Consider the following 24,947-nt stretch of genomic DNA (forward strand, 5'->3'; position numbering starts at 1 on the left):
ACAGTACTTTTCAAGTGTGATGCTGTGCTAGACACTGTGCTAGGAGCTGAGCATACACATAAGGGAAGAAGGGTTACAAAATTTAATCCATTACAACTCAGATATGAGAGAAAATGAGCTCTATTATCTAAAACGAATTTGGGATTCTTTCCCAGAAAAAGAGGTGAAGGGTGGGGGAAAAGTAACTAAACGTCCAAACTGGTTTAGAGCTTGATCTCATCCAATAATGCCATAGCCCTTTTTGGAAATGCCAGTCTCCAAAACAAAAGCTGCTCAGTCTCCCACTCTATTCCTCTGTCCTCCTAGTCCTCTTACTCAGGGGGAAGAAAGAAGGAGGGGGCTTTATGTAACATCATGGTAGAGGGAGAAGTTTCAGGGTTCTCCAGCCCCTTTGGTCTCCAGAGCCACACCCTTGTCCCCATGGCTGGTCTTTGTTCTGTTGGCATTTTAAGCCAAATCTGTGCCTTGTATACTTTGTGATCTAGTCTCTTTCTTTGGCTTTGGTTACAGCCCGTGTCTCCCACCTTTTCTGGTGGACTCAGCCTCACTTTGGCCCTGCTGATGTTATGGCCCTTATAAAGTTGAGCCATGACTCTAATGAGGCCCAGCCTGCATGGTGGTATCCACGACCTTGCCCCAGGGCTATGGTGGCCTGCTGTTCAAGACTCCACAGAAGGGCCCCTGGCTACTTCTAAGTCTTGCCTTTGCCATGAAGCAGCCAAAGATAGTTGGGTCAGCAAAGCCCTACTTTAGGAGTTCCTTCTGCCTGTTTATGCTACAGACTCCTCCAGCCTGCCAGGTTGCTTCTAAGTCTGTCTTGTCCAATGTCAGTAAATTCTTAACAGGATGGTGTATTAGTCATGTTTTTATCAGCAGAATCGATTTTAGTGCTTGGCACATAGTAAGAGCTTAGTAAATGTTTGTTGGATAAATTAATGAGTGAAATGTGTTTGGCTGGGGCTCCACATTATGAAGGCCACATAGCATCCTTTGGATAAAATTGGCATCTCAGAGAGAGATGACAGAAGTTTCCAGAACAATTGGAAGACGAGTTGTCTGTGAGAGTAGCTGGTTTTGTTGAAAAATCACCAGGGGTCAGGCACTGTGCCAAGGTCATCACAAACACAGTTTCCTACTTGAAGTCTACAACAACGCTTTGAGGTAAGGGGTGGGTGTACTATGATTATCATCATGTTACAGATGAGGGTACAGGCCCAGAAATGTTCAGTAACTTGCTCAAGGACACACAGCTGGAAGTTGGCAGAGTTTGGACTAGAAATCCATAGCTGAAGCACTGTGCACCCTCCTTTCAGCCTGGAATCATCCTAGGAGTTTCCAGTAGATGGGCCTCCTAGGACACAAAGAACTATTAGAACTGTGAGAAATCCCAAACGGAATGAAATCCTGACCTAATGGAGCCTAAGAATCAGCAGGAGCCCAAGTTCCAGTTTAGAAAGTAAAGAAAAGACAAGTATAAATACAAGGAAGAAATTCTGTAAAAACTCAGTGCGTTAAGCAAGGTCACATAATTAATGTCTTCCAGCAGCTTCCATCCTCTGAGAAGGGCCCGACCTGCATGCCACCGTGTCCCTTCAAGTGCAGGCAGACAGGGAACTCAGGATAATGGCTCCTTGAGCATGGCTAATGCATGATGGAAACGCATCTTTCTCCTCTGGGGCTGGCAATGTAATTTCATACTAAATTTACTGTGGTTTATGTAATTCTTTTCATTCACAGCAGAAGGAGTTTCTTTGCTGCTTCCCTTTTCAGAAACTTGGAGACCATATATCTTTGCAAAGTGGATTTTTAAAAATAAAGAAGAAAAGATTAAATCAGAGAAGCTCCCAAGTTTTCTGCCTTCTGCCTGGACCAGCTTCCTGTGCTTCTTCCTTTCCAAAATTGATGTGGTAAATGTTATTGCAGTAGCACTGGCTCAGAAAAGCCCAGGCCTTCCAAGAATGCAACCTTCATGGAGAAATTCTGTGAATCTTTCTCCTCTTGGGAGGCTGGAGAGGTAAGATGTAGAAGGAGAGAGAGACAAAGAGACACGGAGAAATTTGCCTTGTTAGTGACTTTCAGGAGAACAAGGCCAGAAGACACAGAGTCCCGGACCTTATCCACGTGAGTCCCTCTTCTTTTTCCACTGTCTGTCTCCTGAGCCTTTTCTTATTGCTTCAAAGGCCTTTGCTTGTCAGTCTCTCAAGTGCCCAAGCCCCTTTGTGTCCTGGAAGAATGTACCTCCTTCTATCCCTCAAAGAAGGCAGGCCTGAGCCAGGAGATTGGGCAGAGCAGGGGCAGGTCAGACTCATGGGTGGGTGTCAGAGTCCTGATGACTGGAATTCTGAGGAGTTTGGACATCTCATTGATCCTTAAAAAAAAATCCTTACGGCCTCGGTTCCCAAACAGGAAATTCTGATCTTGAATTGATCTTAGAATAAAATCCTCCCTCAACCCCCAAGAAGCCCTATAGAATCTTCTTTCTGACTTTTTTCTGACCACATCTCATGCTATTCCATCTCATGCCATTGCCTTCCTCACCTGGCCCTATGATTTTCTTTCTGCCTCTTTAACACACTAAGACCTTTCCTACCTTTAAGGTAGCTACTCTTTTTCCTTGGAATGCTCAGCTCTGCACTCCTTTGGCTGGCTGCATCTTGAGCTTTGGGTAGACACCTAATTGCCTTCTTGTCAGAGAGATTTCCCCAAATATCTGCTCTTAAACAGGTCCCCATCTCTCTCACTCTGTATTCCCTTGCTTTTAAAATTTCTTTCATGGCACTTTCCACAACATATATGATCTTTATATATAACATGCCTGCTATCTGATTCCCCCACTGGAACGTAAATTCCCCAAGACAGAGATCATGTCTTGCTTGTCCCTGCTAGAGCTGCAGTGCCTAGCACAGAGGTCATATTCAATCGACATTTACCAAATGAACAACTGAATTCCAACTCCCTATTATTTCCATGGCTGCCTTCCCTGAAGCTCTGCATCCTCCATACATAGCACAGATCCTGGAGTAGAAAAGACCTTCTGCACATGTTTGTGAATAAAGGAAAATCTGCATCAGAGACTTTCTGCTCAAAATGTCTGCAGATGAGTCTCTCTGATCAGTAAGAGATCAGGAAAGCAGACCAGGCCAGCCAGACAGTAGGCCATGTGTGAGTGTCCAATTATCAGATGACATCATCTCCAGATGAGTTGAAAAGAAAGTGATCATCGGAAGCAGTCACAGCCCATTGAAGCTTTCTTTGGCATTTGTATCATAGTTATGCATCTGCTCTTGGTCCTTCTCCCATGCCTGCTCCTGAAAGCTGAGGTTTGGTGTTGGGTTTCTGTGAGGGTGTTTTTCCCTGCTCATTGCTGGAAGGGACCTTGACAAGTTTCTAGTATCTGGTCCAACTTTTCAGTGAGCAGAAAAATCTCTGCTCAGTCTCAAAATTCTTCTAGTGGCAAGGAATGCACCGCCTCGAGAGTCAGAACCCCCAGGACTGTGTGGCCTTGGGGTTTAGCAATGCCTTGCTCAGGGAGATCCCAAAATTGCCTTGCTGTGACTTTACCCTTTGGTCGCAGCTCCCCAACCAGGGATTACCCTCTATGGGATGGCCCAGTAGAGATGGGAGCTGAATACTGAGCCTTTCTTTCACTCCAGCCAATTATTCTACTCCAGAGACACTTGTCCATTCCTGGGTTTCTCCCCACTCTAACTGACATGCTCTTGCCCAACTGCTGATTTTCCCCTCCAAGGAATAGCCCCACTGAGGAGATTTCCTCACAGCCCCTCCCTCCTCTTAGGTGAGGTTAGCAGCTCTACCCCTAAATCATTCTCAAGTTCCACGGTCTCAAGTCCCCTTCTTGCCTGGTCATGTCCCTCTTGTCACTGTCTAGCCCATCAATGTCAGAATAATGGTGACTTGATGTTATGAGATGGCATTATGATGGTGCAATTTGCCAGCAAGGCAAGAATACACAGAGCATGCCTTCAAACAATCTCTTATCTTCGTAAGTTTCTGTAATCGTTTGCTTGAGGTAATATAGCAAAATACTATAAACTGAGTGGCTTAAACAACAAACACTTATTTCTCACCATTCTGGAGCCTGGGAAGTCGAAAATCAAGGCACTAGGCTATTTGGTTCCTGGTGAGGGCTCTCTTCCTGGCTTGCAGGCAGCTGTCTTCTTGCTGTGCCTTCACATGGTAGAGAAAGAGAGGTGGAGAGAGAGAGGGAGAGGGATAGGGATAGGGAGAGAGAGAGAGAGAGAGCTCCAATCCTCTAGTTTTTCTTATATAAAGGCACTAATCCCCTCTGAGGACCCCATCCTGATGACCTCATCTAAACCTGGTTACCTCCCAAAGACCCAATCTCTAAATACCAACACATTAGGGGGTAGGGATTCAACATATGGAATATGGCTTTGAGGGGAACACAATTCAACCTGTTTCCAGAGGAAAAGATATACATAGACAAAGCAAAGAAGAGCAAGCCCTAGTGCAGATCTCAACCGAGCAAGACCAGTGCAGTAGAAATCTCCTTTTGTCGGGCCCAGGCCAGAGTCAGTGCAGAGCCCAGAACCAGGGCAGCTCCCACAGTCTGCCTGGTTCCTTGCCTTCTCAGTGAGCACACTTGAGTCTCAGATACTTGCCTCCAAGGAGAGAAATGACAGATCCAATACCACCTACCAGCACCAGGAAAAAAGGACCAAGAGACAGAGCAAAAGAGACTGGTGGTGCTGATGTGCAGAGTAGGACTGCTTCTGGCCTCCTGTTCCAGGTCTTCTTAGGCTTGGTCAGTGGCCCTGGAGCCTAAATCAGTCCTGTGGGAAGAGAGAGGAGGAAGAGAGAAAGTCAGAGAAGAGACAGCTGGGAATAGGTATGGTCAAGAGAAACTGATAAAAAAAGGACAAGACCACACCCATGTGTCTGGACATAGTAATTATTTTATAAGTTTTTACCCCTTGAAAATATGACTCAATTAGATGACCTTGAACTTGACCAATCCAAACTCTGGGGTCAGGGGTACAGTTAGGGCAAGGCCTGAGGGATCCAGTGTTATTCCTGGAAGCCCAAAATCTATATCCATTTAAAGGAGAGATACCCATAACTGCATTAGTCTTTATATTTGGTCATTTTTACCTCCCTTGATTTAAACTGGCACAGTAAACATGTATTTATGTGACTTAAGACTGCTTTAGATCTTTTGGTAGCTGCATCTCACTGTTGGGTTATTCTGAGTTTATATATATTCACCCAAACCCCCAATTACTTTTCCTATGAAGTGCTTTCCAGTCAGCTCCACCCCACCCTGAAATTGTATAAATGATCATTTGCACCTTCATTTGGAAGTTCACATTTGTCTCTGCAAAAGGTTGTCATGTTGATTTTGGCCCATCATTGAAACCCACCGAAATTATTTTGAATTGTAATTTTGCTGTACAACATATGAACTATTTCTGCCTTCTCCACTTTACTGAAATTTTCAATGCAGCGTCTCAAGAGTTGCTGCTCAAACTAAAAATGTCCTACTTAGCATTCATCCAGCTGCCTCCCTCACTGCTTCCAAAACAGAGCTCAAAGCTAAACTCTCCCAGGAAGACTTCCAAGATTAAATGGGGGCAGAAATGAGGCTCCTTCCTTCTAGGACAAGAGGGAACTCCACAGAGCTGCATCTCAGAGTGGCCTGGGGCTACTTGTGGATTTCAAAGAGGAAACTCTGTTCTTAGAAATGAAGAGCACAGAATGTGAAACTGCATAATGTCAAATGTGCTGCTTCTGGGGAGAGAGAGCCTTGTGTCCTCAGACACCAGGTGCCTCATTGGCCCCAAAAGAGATACTCATCCCTTCCTTCGTGCCATACCTTCTGGGCTATTAAAATACTTACCTCTTCCTGAGAGAGAAAGGAGTTCTCCAAGAGCCTGCTCTGCAAGTTCTCAACCCTCCCAACCCCAGCCTGCAATCAGAGGAAACAGTTGGACCATTCTAGCTCATGAAAGGCAGTAAAGCTTGGAGGTCAAGTGCTCAGAACCTGGAACCAAATGGCTCTGGGTTCAGATACTTGCTGTGCCACTTATTAATGGTTTAACCTTGGGCAAATGCTTCTGCTTTCTAAGCCTCCATGTCTCCTCATCTATAATACAAGACACTTCACAAGTCCGACCTCTAAAGGATAAAATGAAATGATGACGGTAAAGACTGGTGCAGAGGGCTCATCACATGGGAGGGAGGCACTCAACAAATTAGAGTGCTTATCATCGTGTGGTCACACTTTCCTTAGCTCGTCTCTGATTACAAATCTGCAACAAGTTTCAGTTATTGGCACTGACTTCCTACTTGCCCAGCATGCTGGTCACAGTGTCTACTTAAAATAGATGTTTTATCAAAAGTACAAGTGATCAATAAGCATTATGTTCTGAAACTGGGGAATTAGTGAAGTTAACCGAGGTGCCTTTCAGTGTCTCTAAACAATTGCTATTTCTGTTATCTGTTGCTGCATAAGGAACTAGCCCCAGACTCAGCAGCTTAAGTTACAAGGATTAAATACCTTTTCACGAGTCCATGGGCTGGCAAGGCTCAGCTGGGTGGTTCTTCTCCACATGGGGTTGGCCAGGGTCATGTGTGCAGCTGCATTCAGCTGGGAGCTGGGCTGGATCACTCTCAATGGCTTTACATGTGCCATGTGCTTTAGTTGGGATTGCTATAACAGCTTGGCCTGGCTGAGCCATTCTCTTTCTACACAGCCTCTCATTTAGCGGTGCCTGGTGACCACTGTTACATGTTGGCTGGATCCTAGGAGGGTGAAAACAGAAGCTGCAAGGCCCCTTAAGGCCTAGGACTGGGAATTACACTGCATAGCTGCTGCTGCTGCATTCTATTGGTCAAAGCAAGTCATGGGATTGGCCTAGATTTGAGAGAAGAGGTAATGGAATCTACTTCATTATGGGAGGGACACACATGTCCAGAGATGGGAGAGATTGTTGGTGGCCACTCTTGCAGAAAATCTACCACATCCCTCTGCTCTGATTTCTCTTCCAGTCTCTTTATGTGGACCATGCAAGCAGGTGCTACCCAGAGGACCCCAGCTGTTGGCTCTGGCTCTGGCTTCCTCCATTTCCAAAGCTCACTTGCACATGGACTTTGTGCTTCTACCACTATTTGCTTCTTCACACTTGGCTCCTCATGTTCACCCCGGGCAGAGAGAGAAATGGTGGTAATTTCTTCTAAGCATAGTCTCTCAAACTGGCACTTTTGCAACATACTTCCTTTGGAAAGATGTTGACCTGACATTTCTTAAGACCATGATGGAATGACATTAGAGACAGCAATAAAAAATACAAACGTGGCACATAGAGAAAGTAGCAGAGGTGACACCTATTCTAGGTGTTTTGCACTGTCTGGTCTTATGGAAAAATCTACATAGATCCAGCAGTAAAGTGCCAAGGCAAGGATGCTCCTGCTTTTTGAGACAACCTGTGTCCTGTCCCTGGGCAGAAAACAACCTCAGCCAAGAGGAAAGACAAAGTGCCTACTTGCAGCCTCTGGACCTACACTCAAGATAGCCAATGCATCAACTCCAGTGTGTCGAGGGGCTAAAGCTTTATGCCTCATCCTAAGAGGGCTCCCTTTCATTTCTCCACAAGAAGGTAAGGAGTGCCTTTCTCCAAAGTCTGTTTCCTATTTGCTTCCTACTGAAAAGATGGCTCAGTAATCTCTTGGATCTGGGTGGGATGCTGATGCTGATGCTGCTGCTGATAAACAAATAATAAAACAATAGTGCTTACTGAACACTTTCTATGTGCCAGGCACCATACTAAGTGCTTTCGATGCACCGTTATTTAAAACTTACACATTCATAGTAATTTGCCAAGGTCACATAGCTCACAGCCAGTAAGTGGCCAACCCTGGCTTCAAACCCAGGTCAGTCTAATGCTGGAGACAATACCTTCACCATCAGACCAAGCACAATGCTTCTGGAATCATTTCATCCAGAAGCCCCTGCCCAGTGCCAAGTGCCAACTCCTGTCTCAGATAGGACTGGACTGTCAGCTGCTGTTGAAGTCAGCACACCCAAAAGCCTGCCCAGGCCCAAAGACAGCATGAGACATGAAGCTCCAGACTCAGGTTCTAATTAGACAGAGTGCAATTTCCCCGAAAGACTTGAGAGAAGAACACAGAGAAGACATAAACGGAGCACAAACAGCAAGGCAGGCAGGATGCCTTGGAGATGGGAGCTTCAACCTGTTTCATAGGCACAGTTGCCTCCTAGAGCCTCCACTAGCTCCTGTTAGCAGCATCCTCCTCTGCTATGGAAGGAGGAGGCATCATTTCCCCAGTGCCTACATGAGGCTTCAGGCACCTTCTCCTTTAGCTTCAGGCACCTTCTCCTTTAGCTTTACTCTGGCTCCCAATGCCAAACCCATGGGAAGCTCCTGGGCTGGAACTGTGGGATTGGGCTCTAAGGAGACTACCATTTTGATTAGCCCCTTCTACTGCCACATCTTCCCAAACCACCAGAGAGCCTCTGCAGCCCTGATTCTGGCTTCTCAGGCAGCTGCCGTCCAAACAAATTTTTGTGTTTGGCTCATTACCAGCCCTGCCACCCTCCAGTGAAGCAGATCTAGCTAGTTTTACATCTAATTTGCATGACAACCTACGCTTTTGCCTGGGAGGACCCTCCACTAAGTTTCCAGGTTATTTTCCTTTTGTTCTAATGGGCACCACTCAGTCTAAAGAACACTAAAAAATGGACTGATTTCAACCTAGAAGGCAGTCTCCCTGGGGTTCCTAAGGTCCGTGTCACCAACACTCTCTTTTGTTTCCTAAGTATTTATTGTTGAATGTTACATATGTAACAGAAAGTGACTTAAAAATGTACAGCTCAATTAATTACCACAAAGCAAACATCCACGGAACCACCACCCAAATAAAAATGGAGGAGTGTCCCAGAAGACCCCTCAGGCCTGCTACAGGTCACCTTCCTCTCCCCCGCTGAGATAACTACTGGCCAGATTTTTGTGGCTAGTACTTGCATTTCTGAATTTTATCACTTAATCAGGCATCTGTACATACTATTATGAATGTCTTCATTTTACTTGCATTCCTTAATTTTACTTACTTGCATTTTTAAATTGTATCATTTCATCCGGCATCTCTACATACTATAGTTATTAGAATTATTAAAAAATGAAGTCATACAGTATGCTTTTTGTGTCAGCCTTGTTTTGATCAATGTTATGTTTGTGAGATTTATATATATTGTGGCTGGATTTCATTTATTTTCATTGTTATATCAAATTCCTTTTTTTTCTTTGAGACAGAGTCTTGCTCTGTCACCCAGGCTGGAGTGCAGTGGCACCATCTCAGCTCACTGCAAACTCTGCCCTCTCCGCACCCCCCTGCCCCACCACCACCCACTTCAAGCAATTCCCCTGCCTCAGCCTCCTGAGTAGCTGGGACTACAGGCATGTACCACCATACCCACCTAATGTTTTTTATTTTTAGTAGAGATGGGGTTTTGCCATACTGGCCTCAAACTCCTGACCTCAAGTGATCTGCCCACCTCGGCCTCCCAAAGTGCTGGGATTATAAGCGTAAGCTACTGCACCCCGCCTCAAATTCTTTTTTATAAATACAGCACAAATTATTTAACCATTCTATTATTGATAGACATTTGGGTTGTTTCCAGTTTGAGACTATTACAAAGCTGCTATAATCATTATTGAGCATGTCTCTTCACGTTCATGTGGAATTGCTGGGTAACAGATATATACGCTTGGTTTTGAGAGATATGCCAAACTATTCTCTGAGGGGATTATACCAATTTTCAACCCTACCAGTAGTGTATGAGACTTCTTTTACTCCATATCTTTGCCAAAGCTTATTATGGTCATTTCTTTTAGTTGTAGCCATTCTGGGTACTGTTCTTTTTCATTATACTACAATTTGCTTTCAATTTTTGCATTTCACTGATTACTAATGAGACTGACTTCCTTTTCATATATTTATTGGGCATTTGAATACCCTCTTTGGTGAAGTGCCTGCTGGTGATTCTTGCAGATTTTTCTATAAGGTTGTATATATTTTGCTTACTGATTTGTAAGACATCTTTTTTATGTTATGGCAGTGAAGTCTTTGTTGGTTATGTGTTACATCTTTTCCATATATGCTTGCTTGCCTTTTCGCTCTCTTAATGGTGTGTTTTGATGAACAGAAGTTCTTAATTTAATGTGGTCCGATTAACTGATCTTTTATTTATGCTTAGCAACTTTTTTGGGTCTTGTTACGGTTAGACGTCTTTCCCTACCACAAGCTCATAAAAATATTCTATATTTTCCTCAAGGAGCCTTATGGTTTTGCTATTTCACAGCCTTAGCTGTTGTTGCCTTTGGGCTCTGGGGAATCTGAGGTGACTAGGGACTGGAGTGGTTCTCTGGCATGTGCAGCAGCTCTGGAGAGGTGGCCAACAGCTTTTTCATGCAGGTCTGATTCTGTTTCTCTTTACTGGGTGGAATCTCCTGTCTGAGGTCTATGTCCACTCCCACCAGTGTTTTCCAGCCAGCAGTAGTTCCAAACCTCCCTGGGATGAAGCTCCCAGAGGAAGCGGTGGGCTGCCATCTTCACTCCTTGGCAGCCTTAGCTGTTCTGGCCCTCAGAACTTGGAGAGTCCAAGGTGACTGCGGGCTGCAGCAGACCCCTAGCACAGCACAGCTGCTCTATGAAAAAGCCACCAGACTGCTTTTTTACACAGGTCCCCAATCCCATTCCTTTTAACTGGGTGGGACCTCCTGACTGGGGTCTCCAGCCACCCCCTCCAGTGCGTTTCAGCCAGCAGCAGGTCCATATCTCTCTGGGATGGAGCTCCCAGAGAGAGAAGCAGGGTGCCATATTAGTTGTTTCACAGCCTTCACTGTGGATACCTTCAGGTACTGGAAAATCTGAGGTGAGTAGGGACTGGAGCAGACTCTCAGCATACTGCAGCAGCCCTAGGAAAAGTGGCCAGACTGTTCGTTATGTGGGTTCCTGATCCTGTATCTTCTCACTGGGTGGGTCCTCCCAGCCAGGGTCTCCAGCCACACCCTGCTGGGGCTATTGAGCCGGAAGCAGCTCTGCAACAACCTGGACCGAGCTCCCAGTGGGAGGGGCGGGTTGCCATCTTTGCCATCTTGCGTCCCTGGCCCTTGCTGTCTCCAGGCTCTGGAGAGTCCACAGGGGCCAGGAGGTGATGGAACCCCAGAACAGAGCACCTACCTTATGGAAATTGGCCGGGCTATTCTCCACACAGGTGGTGGTCCTCACTTCTCCTCACTGGATAGGGCCACTAGACCTGGGACTCAACACTACCACCCTGCCCCCACCTGACCACTTCAATCAGAGGCAGCCCAGCATTTCCCCAAAGAGGAAATCCCAGAGTCAACGTACATTTCCTCTGCGACTGCAGTGGCAGTGCTACTGCCCCAACAGTGCTCAGGCTGGGGAAGGAACAAAGGGCCCACTCACTACGCTGGCACCTCCAGCACAACGCAGCTACCACACAGAAAGGAGTCTAGTTCCTCTTCCCTGGGAACCCCCATCCCCCACTCCACTAGGAAGGGCTTCCAGGTCATGATGGCAAAACATTGCCCCACCCATGGCTGAGCATACCCACTAGTAGTGGCCCTGAGTTTCCCTGGGGAGAGGCTCCTGGAGGCATCTGACAGCCTGTCTGCCACTCTACAGAAGTGGTCCTATTCCTGCTGCCCTCAGTCTGGGGAAGAGACAAGAGCCTGAGGGCTACACCTGAGCTTACAGCATGCCACAGTCACCATACAGAGAGGAAACCAGTCTCTCCTCCTGATGAGCCCTTAACCCCCTGCTCCCCAACAAGCAGAGCCCCAAGCTCATGCCAGCAGGGCAGCCGCCCTACCCCACTTGCTGAACACTCCCAGTAACAGCGGGTCCATGTTTCTTAGAGTTGTAGCCCTCAGGGGAAACTTAAAGCCCCTTTGCCATTTCCTCTACAGTGGTACTGCCCGTGCTACCGCCGGACTAATGAAGGAGCAAAGACCCTAAGTACCCTATCCACACCTCCAATAAGCAACAGTCAACCCGAGAAGAGGTGGCCAGTCCATCTACTACAGGTCCTACCCCCTCCCCCTGTTCATCACCAGGCAGGGAATCCCACAGCACAGACCCCCATCCTGGTCTGATCACATGGAGCAACTGCTGATCTGCATCTCTCTGGGGTGGAGTCCCCGGGATGCAAGCAAAAGGCCATTGGCCACAACCACTGCTAAGGTCCCTTTTCCAGCTGGCTCCAAGTTGGGGAGGAAACATAAACCCTGAGATCCCCCTAGAGCTGTGATGGGCAGCTTGGGAGTGCCAAGCCATCATCTACAGTCAGCACTCAAGTGGGAGAGGGACTATGGCTGCAAATGTGAGGAAATATAGGGGAGCCACACAGCTGAGCAAGAGTCTACCTACTGACCACTATGCATAAATTAACAACTTAACATCACAACTAAAAGAAATAGAAGCAAGAGCAAACCAACCCCAAAGCTAGCAGAAGACAAGAAATAACAAAAATCAGAGCCAAACTGAAGGAGATTGAGACTCACAAAAAATTCAAAAGCTGAACAAAACCAGGAATTGGTTTTTTGAAAAAATTAATAAGATAGACCACCAACTAGACTAGTAAGAAAAGAGAGAAGATTAAAATAAACACAATCAGAAATGACAAAGGGGACATTACCACTAACCCCACAGAAATACAAAAAATTATCAGAGACTACTACAAACACCTCTATGCACACAAACTAGAAAAACTTGAAGAGATGGACAAATTCCTGGACACATACACTTTCCCAAGACTGAACCAGGAAGAAATTAACTCCCTGAACAGGCCAATAATGCGCTCTGAAGTTGAATCAATAAGAAATAGCCTACCAACCAAAAAAAGCCCAGGACCAGAGGTTCACAGCTGAATTCTACCAGATGTACAAAGAAGAGCTGGTATTAAAACTGTTCCAAAAAACTGAGGATGAGGGACTCCTCCCCAACTCATTCTATGAGGTCAGCATCATCCTGATACCAAAACCTGTCAGAGACACAAGAAAAAAAAACCTTAGGCCAATATCCTTGATAAACACAGATGCAAAAATCCTTAACAAAGCGCTTGCAAACTGAATCCAGCAGCACATCAAAAAGTGAATCCACCACAATCAAGCACACATTATCCCCTGGGATGGAAGGTTGTTTCAACATATGCAAATTAATAAATGTGATCCATCACATAAACAGAACTAAAGACAAAAACCACATGATTATCACAAGAGGGGCAGAAAAGGCTTTTGATAAAATTCAATATCTTTTCATTCTAAAAACTCTCAAGAAAGTATGTATCGAAGGAACATACCTCAAAATAATAAGAGCCATCTATGAGAAGCCCATAGCCAACATTATATTGAATGGGCAAAAGCTGGAAGCATTCCCTTGAAAAGGGACAAGACAAGGATGCCCCCTCTCACCACTGCTATTCAACATAATACTGGAAGTTCCGGGCAGAGCAATCAGGCATGAGAAGGAAATAAAGAGCCTCCAAATAGGAAGAGAGGAAGTCAAACTATCCCTGTTTGCAGACGACCTGATTCTATATCTAGAGAACCACATAGTCTTGGCCTCAAGGATCCTTCAGCTGATAAACAGCTTCAGCAAAGGTTCAGGAAACATAATCAACATACAAAATAACTAGCATTCTTATACGCCAATAACAGCCAATCCAAGAGCCAAATCAAGAATGCAATTCCATTCACAATAGCCACAAAAAGAATAAAATACCTAGGAATACAGCTAACCAAGGAGGTGGAAGATCTCAACAACGAGAATTACAAAACACTGCTCAAAGAAGTCAGAAATGACACAAACAACATTTCATGCTCATGGAAAGGAAGAATCAATAGCATTAAAATGGTCATACTGCCTGAAGCAATTTACAGATTTAATGTCATTCCTATGAAACTACCAATGACATTCTTCACAGAACTAAAAAAAAAAAAAAACAAAACAAAACAAAACAAAAAAAAAAAACTACTTTAAGATTTATATGGAACTAAAAAGAGCCTGAATAGCCAATGCAATCTTAGCAAAAGAACAAAACTGGAGGCATCATGTTACCTGACTTCAAACTATACTACAGGGCTACAGTAACCAAAACAGCATGGTACTGGTACAAAAATAGACACATAGACCAATGAAACTGAATTGAGAGCCCAGAAATAATACTGCATATCTACAAACATCTAAACTTCAACAAAGCTGACAAAAACAAGCAATGAGGAAAGAACTCCCTAGTCAATAAAATGTGTTGGGATAACTGGCTAACCACAGGCAGAAGATTGAAACAGGACCCTTGCCTTACACCATATACAAAAATCAACTCAAGATGGGTTAAAGACTTTAAAACCCAAAACTATAAAAACCCTGGAAGACAGTCTAGGCAATACCATTCTGGACATAGGAACAGGCAAAGATTTGACGATGAAAATGCCAAAAGCAATCACAGTAAAAAGCAAAATTGACAAATGGGATCTAATTAAACTTAAGAGCACAGCAAAATAATCTATCAACTGAGTAAGCAGGCAACCTACAGAATGTGAGAAAATTTTTGTAAACTATGCATCTGACAAAGTTCTAATATCCAGCATTTATAAGGAACTTAAATTTACAAGAAAATAAACAGACAACCCCAATAAAAAGTGGCAAAGGACGTGAACAGACACTTTTCAGAAAAAGATACAATACACGTGGCCAACAAATATGTGAAAAAAAGCTCAATATCACTGATCATTAGAGAAATACAAAACAAAACCACAATGAGATACCATTTCATACCAGTCAGAATGGCTACCATTAAAAAGTCAAACAAATACCTGTTTGACAAAATAATCTGTACAACAAACACCCGTGACACAAATTTACCTATATAACAAACCTGTACGTGTACCCCTGAACCTAAATTAAAAGTTAAAAAAATTAAAAATTAAAAGAAGACACACAACAGGTCTTTCTCTTTCTCTCTCCCCAACTTTCTAATTTCTGTACTGTTTTTTTCTTGCTTCTTTACTCTGAATCAAACCTCCAGTTTGACATTGACTGGGAATAGTGTTGGCCAGCTAACTGTGTTATTCAAATCTTTCATTTGTTATTTCAAAAGGAATGTTTTCAACACTTCATCATTAAGTTTGATGTTTGTTATAGGTTTGTTGTAGATTTACTTTATCAGGCTAATAAGTTCTATTTCTACTTTGCTAAATGATTTTTGCTTGCCTGTTTGTTTTAATGATGAATGGATATTGAATTTTAATGCTTTTTCTTTATCTATTAAGATGATCACATAAATTTTTTTGTTGTGTTAATTGTGAATTGGATTAATTGAATTTTGAGTGTAAACTAAATTTGCCTTCTTGGAGGAAGTCCTATTTGATCTCATGCCTTAGCCTTTGTATGTTGCTGATTCCATTTGCTAATATTTTGTTTAGTTATTGGCTTCCATGTTCTGAATGAGACCGCCTATAATTTTTCTTTATCATCATGTTTTTGTAAAGATGGATTCAAAAATTATTTTGGCCTCATAAAACAAGTTGGTTAGTGCTACTTTATCTTTATTCTTTATTCTCTAGAATAATTTGTAAAAGATTAGCATTATTTTCTTTCTTAAACATTTGGCAGAATTCACCATTGAAGCTACATGGGCCCAGAAAAATTTTCTTGGGGAGAAGATTTTCAATTACATATTTAATTTCTTTAGTAATTTTACATTCATATGTTCAATATTTTTCTCATGTCGATTTCAAGTTGTGTTTCTCCTAAGAATTTTTTTGTTTTATCAAATTTTCAAACTTATTGATATAAAGCTATTTATACTGTCCTGGTCATTTGACATAATCTTAGACTTCTTAGAGGCTTTGTTTATATTTTCTTATTCTCATTTCTTTGTCAAAATCTTTTTTGGATTGAGTTAATTGGAAGACCTTGTCTTTGAGCTCTGAATTTCTTTCTTCTACTTGTTCAGTTCTATTGCTGGGACTTTCCAGAGCATTTGGCATTTCTATGAGTGTGTCCAGTGTTTCCTGACGTTTCTATTGTTTTTACTTTGTGCTTTCTACTTCCTTGAATATTTCTCCCTTCATTTCTTGTTTTTTGGATTTCCTTGCATTGGGGTTCACCTTTCTCTGGTGCCTCCTTGATTATCTTAATAACTAGCCATCTGAATCTGAATTCTTTTTCAGGTAAATCAGGGATTTCTTCTTGGTTTGGATCCATTGCTGGTGAGTTAGTATGATTTTTTTGGCGGTGTTAAAGAGTCTTGTTTTTTCATGGTACCAGAGTTGCCTTTCTGGTTCCTTCTCATTTGGGTAGGCTCTGTCAGGGGGAAAGTCTATGGCTGAAGGCTATTGTTCAGATTCTTTTGTCCCACAGGGTGTTCCCTTGATGTAGTACTCTCCGCCTTTTCCTATGGATATGGCTTCCTGAGAGCTGAGCTGTAGTGATTGTTGTTTCTCTTCTGGGTCTAGCCACCTAGCAAGTCTCTCAGGCTCTGGGCTGGTACTGGGGGTTGTCTGCACAGAGTCCTGTGATGTGAACCATCTATGGGTCTCTCAGCCATCAATACCAGCACAGTATTTGGGATGTCTCCCTGGTCCTGCAGGAGCAGTCTGCTTCCTTCAGAGGGTCTGTGGGTCCTCTCAGGATTCCTGATTTATTCCCGCGGTCATTCTGGAGCTAAAATTCACCATGCGAGCCTCCACACACTTCTCTGTCCAAGTCAGAGCTGCAATCTAGTCCTGTCTCCTGTCTGCCATGATATGCAATTCTGGTGGAAGAAATTCTCCTCTGGAGAACTGACGTCACTAGGTGTTCTCCTGAGAGTTGTGCCAGTCTGGGGCCTGGGAAGTCCAAGGGCATGGCTTCTGCTCAGCACTGGTGAGGGCCTCCTTGACAATCACAAGGTTCCACAATAGGCCATCTGCAAGCAGAGGGGCAAGGAAGCCAGTTTGAGTCCCAGAGCTGAAGAACTTGGAGTCTGATGTTCAAGGGCAGGAAGCATCTAGCACAGAAGGAAGATGTAGGCTGGATAGCTAAGTGAGTCTATTATTCAAGCCTTTTGTTTGAATTTTAAATTGGCTTGTTCGTCATTTAATTTTTGAGTTGTGAAAGTTCTTTATAGATTCTATTTACAAATTCTTTGTCATGCATATATATACAATGCAAATGGTTTCTCCCATCTGTAGCTTGCCTTTATGTTTTCTTAATGGTATCTTTGATTAGCAAAAGGAGGAAGTCCGATTTATCAATTTTTTTCTTTTAGGGTCTTTCTCTTGTGTCTTGTCTAAGAAATCTACAACAAAGTTGCAAATTGATTGCCTTATGTTTACTTTTAGAAGCTTTATAGTTTTAGCTTTTATATTTAAGTCTATGACTCCTCTCAAATTAATTTATGTACATTATACAACTTAAATTTTGTGTTATGGATAAATTTTATGTATCTTTCTATAAGGATAGTCAGTTCCAGTATCATATGTTGAAAAGGCTATACTTGTCCGACCTTTGTCAAAGATCAATTAAGTGTAAATGTATAGATCTATTTCTAGACTCTTTTTTTCATTCTATTGATTTCCTTGTGTATTCTAACATCAATACCAGACTATCCTGATTACTGTAGCTTTGTCTTGAATATAGTTTACTGCATAGATTACTGTAACTTGCATCCCAGAAACAGTTAGGTAAGTCCTCTCCCATTAAGAGATGGAGTCTATCCCTCTATCTCTTGAATACATGTGGGCCTGTAATTGCTTTGACTAACATAATATGGTAGAAATGTTGCTATGTGACTTCTTAAACTAGGTCAGAAGAAGGCTTGCAGCTTCTGCCATGGTTTCTTTGAATGCTCACTCTAGAATAAGCCAGGCAACATGTAAGCAGTCTGCTTATCCTGACACCACCATGGTGTGAGGAAGTGATGCATGACCAGCCACAGGTATTCCAGCCATTCCTGCCCAGATTCCAGACATGTGATCAAAGTAGTCTTCAGATGACTCTAGCCCTATATGACTTTAACTTTGTCAAAGACCCTGAAGGAGAACCACCCAGCGGAGCCCATGCAACCCGTAGACTTATGAAAGACAATGATTGTTTGTAAGCAACTAAGTCTTGGCATAATTTATAATATAGAAATAGATAACTAGAACAGTAGAGTGTTAGAAAAAACAAAATTTTGAGGGTCAAGGGGACCTGGACTCAAATTTTAAATGTGACTTTGAGCAACCACTATCAAATTACCAGTCTGAGGGCTAAGGAACTTATATACAATTTATCGCATCATTTACTCCGGTTCAAATGTGTTCCCCAAAAAGTATATGTTAGAAATTTAATTGCCATTGGTGAGACCTGTAAGAGATGCCTAATGGCTATGTGAATTGTGCCCTTATGAATGGATTAATGCCGTTATTACGTGAATGGATTTGTCATTAAGGGAAGGGGGGGTTGGCCCCTTTTTACTCCGTCTCTCTCTCTCGTCCTACTTTCTGCATTCCACCATGAGATGACATTGCAAGAAGGCGCTTGCCAGGTGCTGGCACCTTGGTCCTGGACTTCCCAGCCTCTAGAACTGTGAGAAATAAACTTCTGTTTATTATAAATTACCCTGTCTATGGTATTCTGTTATAGCAGCACAAAGTGGACTAAGACATCATTCAAAAAATGTTTAAGTACCTACTGAGGACAGGGAGTATGCTTAGGATATACAAATATGAGTATAACACAGCTCCTCCTGTCACAGAATTTACAGATCAGTGGAGAAAGTGGAGAAAATAGACGTTTCCCTACTAAGATAGCTGATGAAACTGTTTTTTGTTAGTAGCAATTGCTATAGCAAATTCTAAGATAAATAGCTTTGCTAATCTGGATTCACGCATAACCAATATGTACAAAACATCAGATAATGAGTATGTCATGGCCCATCTGACTTCCCTTTTGTACTCGTTACTAGGAAGGTCAGAACTGAAGGTGAGATTCAACCCTAGTTGTTTCTAATGTCTCCACTCTTTTTCTTCAACATGATTTTCCATTTTCTAGTTCTAATGTTAAATTCTTTTTTTTTTTTTTTTTTTTTTTTTTTTGAGACGGAGTCTCGCTCTGTCGCCCAGGCTGGAGTGCAATGGCGCAATCTCGGCTCACTGCAAGCTCCGCCTCCCGGGTTCACGCCATTCTCCTGCCTCAGCCTCTCCAAGTAGCTGGGACTACAGGCGCCCGCCACCACGCCCGGCTAATTTTTTGTATTTTTAGTAGAGACGGGGTTTCACCGTGGTCTTGATCTCCTGACCTCGTGATCCGCCCGCCTCGGCCTCCCAAAGTGCTGGGATTACAAGCGTGAGCCACCGCGCCCGGCCTAGTTCTAATGTTAAATTCTAACTGCAAAGGTATTATTGTATTTGGAATAAGTTGGGGTAAAATTGTGAATAAAATATGTGCTATTCAAATTGAAAGCATAGTTCCAGATCAGTTAGAATTGTCCCATTCTTGTTTATTCAAATTAAAAGCATAGTTCCAGATCAGTTAGAATTGTCCCATTCTTGTTTTTGTGCTTGGGACAGCACGTGCTGAGAACATGACTTTGCTACAACCACTATTACAACTACAACAGTCTATCCTACTGCTAGTAAGAATCACAGCTGAATGTCTGATCATAGTACACCAGGGACTGCACTAAGTGCTGAAATGAATCATTCAATATCATTTTCACAACAATCCTGTTATGTAGGTATCACTATCATCCCACTTTTAGAGATAAGGAAGCTGAGATTTGGGAAGGTGAAGTCCTTTCCTTCAGGTAATGCTATGACAATGAGTGTCAGAGGCAGCTCATTCCATAGTTCCTGCTTCAGAATTAGGTGTTTGATGCATGTGGGTCTAGGGAAACAGTGCTTCGATGGACTTTATTGATGGTCCAACCTGGCACGACCCTCTTCTTTATTCAAAGGCTTTTACTGGGGAGACCCAGGAATTCTGGGTTCCTATGGGGGATGACTAGCCAAGGTCCTCTCCATCTCCCCCTGTACAGGGAACCCCATTTTTATAAACACTTGTATTCGTGGTCCCTGAATCCAAGGCAAATATTCATAAAATAGCCTGTGTTTGCATTCATAGAGACCAGACGAAACCAGACAGTGGACAAAAGAGAGAAGTTAAGTTCTGGCGATTGTTTCAAACTGTTTGAAAAGTTAGCAATGATGTCCAAAGCATACATCCCTGGCATCATTAAAGGCCCCTTCCTTAAAAACTCCAAGGAATATCTCCCTAATAGAGAAAATACAGACAGTGTAGTGGGAAAGAGTGGAAGATATATTTATTCAGAAGCAGAAAGGGTAGTAACAGGTTTTAAGCACCAGCATGTACCGTTCTTTTTATATGCATCTCTCATTTAATCCCCCCTCATCCAACCATGAGAAGTGAGACCAAAGACCCTGGAGTCCGATGGACTCTACTGCGCAGCAGTGACCTTGGCAGTTTGTGTATTCTTTCTGGGCCTTGTTTCCTCATTTATAAAATAATAATAGTACTCACCTCATAGTGTTGCTGTGAGGATTAATTAAGATAAGACATGTACAGCATTTTGTAGGGGCATGATAAATGCTAACTACTATAATTATATCAGGTGCTGAGCTTCCATAGGGGGAATGTGGTGTGCTCTTTTACTTGTTTCAGTGGACAGAGTGGGAGGGGAAGCAGTAGGCTTGAGGGTCCAGAGGAGAGAGTACAGCTGGTAGTGTTTGGGTCCTAGGTGGCTAGCATCTCAGAAATGATGAGTGTGCTGTCATATTCCAAATCAAAAGTGATTTTGGTAACATTTAATAGTGGTTTTCTTTTTTAAAAAAGTGTGTCTGTGCTTGTCAAATAAATTATATGTATGTCAATCCTATAGCAGCTTCCTCTAGAAATTGTGATGATTTTGTCTCTGTGATTAGTTGAAATGTTATTAAGTTGGATATTGTGTACGAATTCCAATTTTAGAACTTCTGCAAATTTGTTAAAAGCCCCTTTTGTTGTTGTTGTTGCTGTTCTCAGCTGAACTAAGGGAACAGGTGTGGGCTGCCTAACTTGTCATCTAGTTCCTAGGGGAAGGGAAGTGGCAAGTTCCAAGGCCACTTCCTTGGAACTGGAAGAGGAAGCAGAGATGGGCCACCCTCCCTACCAGCATGAAGAGATAGAACATGAGTCAGCTGTAGTGTGAGTAGAGATGTGGGTTCCATGCTGCTTGGCCCTTCCTGGCTTGCTGACTTTAGGCACTTCCCCCTCCTCTGCTAGTTTCTTTTTTTGTAAAACAAGAAGGTTAGAATCCTTGATATAACATGTTTCTCCAAACTCTACAACTTAGGGCTTTGGTGTTCATTTACAGAAGAGCTTGCCCAGCCAGGCAAGATGTCTGTTCTACCAGACAGATTTGGAAATGCTTCCCAAAGGAGATAGTGTGCACCTTGAATGGTGTTGGAGAGATGGCTTGGAGAATAAGCAGGGCGTGGCATTGTAGTCAGAGAGCACATGCTGAGAGTGAGTGGGAAGAGGGTCTGGGAAGGAATTCAGAAGAAAGAGTAGATTGGGAAGCAGAGAGAAAAAGAGGAGAGTGAAGTAGAGAAGGCACCATAGCAAAATGCTCCAGGTCCTGGGGAGGCATCCTGGGTTGTCCCACAGCGAAAGAAATGTACAGTTACTGATGGACATTGAGAAGGAGAGGTCAAAGGGGCCTTAAATCCATGGGCAGAAGGGAGGCAGTGGGGGGACTCAGACAAGACCCCAGGAACATGGGCTCTGTAAGTTCCTACTCAGCCTGACCTCAAGCAAGAGACTTCTCTTCAGGCCTCCATTTCCTTGCCTATACAAGGAAGCAGATGACACTCTTCCCAATTCAGGAGCTATTGTGATGAGTAGATGAGATCACGCATCTCATCAACTTTTAACAATGGTGGCTATTTTTATGATTTAGCCAGAAGGAGCTCATAAGGATAAAGGGGGACAATGGGGGCCAACCCTGGAGCCCTAAGAAGAGATGTAGGGGGTCCTAGCATGGCAGGCTCCTAGATTTAGTGGTGGAAATGTTCCCTAAGGGACAGAAGCAAAGACTGCAATAGGTGCTTAAGATTCAGAGATCCTGGAGGTCAGAAGAGAGAACAGCAGCAATGACAAAGACTGAATTTCCTGCCAGCCAGTGTTTGGGGGACAGGAATAGTGGTGAAATTAGATTTATTTTAATTAAAGAGAATAAAGCAGTGTGAATGTCTCACACACTTGAATTTGTGGAGTAAGATTCGTGCCCTTATATCTGCTATTCCAATATATGGTGTGATTGTGTGTAAAGAGAGAAAAAAATAAATCCAGAAATAATGAACTTCAGGGAGGAGGAATAGAATTTCAGTTTGAGTTTCGTTCAAGAAAAGATGAGAAAGATAAATTGTTACACATAACTACATGGCCCACTTACCTCTCACTTTCATATGTGATCCTTGGGGCCTCTGGTTTGGAAAGTCAGAACTTTGAAGGAGCAGAATTTTTTTCACTAGAGCAAGAGGCTGGGCTGTCTTCAAACTGTTCCCTGCCTTCAGAATGGAGGTAGTATGTCCCCAGTCTCCAGGCTCACCTGGGCAATCTCCCCCACCCACCTATACTATGTTCACCTCCCTTATCCCCAGTGTTACCTTCATTACCCTGAACCTTGGGGGACAAACACACCAACCACATAAGCTCTCCAGGGGAGGGTCTGAGCCTATGAGTTCAAAGGGCAAGATATCACAGTGAAACCCCGAAAGCTGGCCTGGCTGGATCATAGATGACAGCTGGGGGATGAGAAGCAAGCTTGAGTTGAAGCTTCCTTTATAGGAAGCTGAAAATGGTGCAGTTTCTGTAGGGAAGGAGGGAACCACAGTGTGGAGGGAGAGGGGAGCAGATAAGGACGAAGGAAAGGTTACTTCCCATGGGGAGTGGGGGAGCGAGGTCTGTGGATAAAGAACAGACCTAACATGGGGCCTGAGAATCCAGATAAACCAAAACATCACCTTAGTAACAGGCACCCTTGATGGAGCATCCCCTAGGGACCAAGGGAACATGCAGAGCCTTTGTCCTAGGAGGTCACCTCTGCATGATGGTTTCCAGGCTGCACTCCTAAGAGTCCTGGGGCTCTCAGTAGGTGTCCCAGGTGTGAAAGTAGGGGAGAAAGGGGAGGGTAAGCTGCTGGGGGTAGCGGGGAAGATGAGAGGGTAGAAGGAGCCCTTGGCCTTCTGATTTGCTTCAACAAAGCTGCTGCAATCTTATTAGTATATTGGGATTTTTAATATATTTTATCTGGGAAAAGAAGTTTCTCCCCCCCTTTTTTAAGAAAAAGGTTTTAAAATTAGTCTGGTGATATGGACATATGATAAAACCCAGGAAAAGTGATTTTTCTTCAGTTATTTCACGGCAGCGGGCAAGCTGACTCTCCAAAGAAAATAGCCATCAGCCGAAGCCGGGAGCACCCCCGGCTGCTGTGTTCAGCTCAGAGAACACCACTGAGGAGCCAAGGTGAGGCTGTGCAGTTGGAAGGGATCCTGGGGGCTGCTGGCTCCTCTCCAAAGCAGGCCTAGGCCTTTCTTGCTGGTCGGAAAGGAAGAAATGACACCAGAGAGGTGGACGTGACTCCCCATGGCTGAGTCTTTGCTTCAACCCCGGGGAATTACCAAAGCTCTCACCTGTTTGAGATACTTCATTAAATGCCTGTGTGAATTTCTCCAGCTTCATCCCCCAATTTCTTCCTTGAACTTGACACTCCAGTACCACCAAACTGCTGATAGTTCCCTCAGCTCCACAATGACATTTAAAGATTAATTATTTCTTTAACTTACTTGTTTACTTCGTTATTTGCATCTTGTCTCTACCTGGAATTCCTTTTTCTCCTCTCTGCCAGTTTATCCTAGTTCAGACCTCACCTCTTCCAAGCAGCTCTCCACTTTCCCTTGAGTAATATTAATCGTTTGCTCTTGGGGTCCCACTCTTTTGTGTTAAACTAAATTCTATTTTCAATTTATTACCCAACTATAAAGAGAAATTTCTATATCCCTTAAAATGTAGGTAAAGTTAATTTATCCTCACATTCCATGATCTATAGAAAGTTAAAGCCTTCCCTAAGATGTTTGCTAATTAAGGGGCTTGGGGAGAGAAGTGAATTGTGAAATTACAATTACTCTAGTTTGAGGCTTCAACATCTCCTTAATTTATGCCATTTATGTATATTCTAATTATCTTGTGCATGCAGTTTTTAGTTTAAGGATGTTGATCAAAGCTTGGAACTTGCCCTTCCCTGATTTCTAAAAGATATAAGATATAGAAAAGACAAATCTAATCTACAATGGCAGAAAGCAGATCAGTGATTTTGTAGGGCCAGAGATGGTAGGAATTTTCTGGGTAGGGTTACAAAGAAACTTTTTGGGATTATGGAAATGACCTATATCTTGACCATGGTAATGATTATATAGCCATATATATTTATCAAAACTCTTCAATGAGTATACTTAAAGTGTATGCATTTTGTTGCTTGTAAATTATACCTCAATGAAGTTCATTTTTTAAAAAAAGTATCTTCCAGAGAGGCTTCCCTGACTTCTCCAACAGATTTAAGCACTACCTCCTTAGAACTTCCATTGGTCCGTATGTCGTTGTTGTAGTATGAATCATACTGCTCTGATTGTCTGTTTAGCTGTTTGCTCTCACTCTATCCTATAAGTCTCTGACAGTCAAGAACTATATTGCATTCAACCATTGTACTCACAAGAGCTGGTACAGTGCTCAATCCATAGTAGGCACTCTATTTGAGTGAATGGAAGAAACACTGAAACACACTCAAGACTTCTGAAAGTTGAGAGGCTCCAAGCATCAGAATGAAGGAATAAAGGTGGTGC

At 43.2% G+C, this 24,947-nt stretch overlaps 1 long non-coding RNA gene across 2 annotated transcripts in view; it reads right to left on the bottom strand.

Moving 5' to 3' along the window:
* Positions 1-240: 240 nt before the first annotated feature.
* LOC129478396 (uncharacterized) overlaps positions 241-24,947 on the bottom strand; it is a 54,270-nt gene continuing 29,563 nt past the window's right edge. Inside the window, exons 3-4 of one of the 2 annotated variants that reach the window (XR_008656424.2) lie at positions 4,089-4,188; positions 241-1,351 (exon numbers count right to left, since the gene is read on the bottom strand). This is a non-coding gene — a long non-coding RNA (uncharacterized lncRNA). Of the gene's footprint in view, positions 1,352-4,088; positions 4,189-4,680; positions 4,804-24,947 lie in introns of those variants that run through there. The other variant, XR_008656425.1, reaches the window with a different exon arrangement.

Source organism: Symphalangus syndactylus, chromosome 3 (assembly GCF_028878055.3).
Source record: "Symphalangus syndactylus isolate Jambi chromosome 3, NHGRI_mSymSyn1-v2.1_pri, whole genome shotgun sequence".
In the NCBI taxonomy this organism is placed as follows: Eukaryota; Metazoa; Chordata; class Mammalia; order Primates; family Hylobatidae; genus Symphalangus; species Symphalangus syndactylus.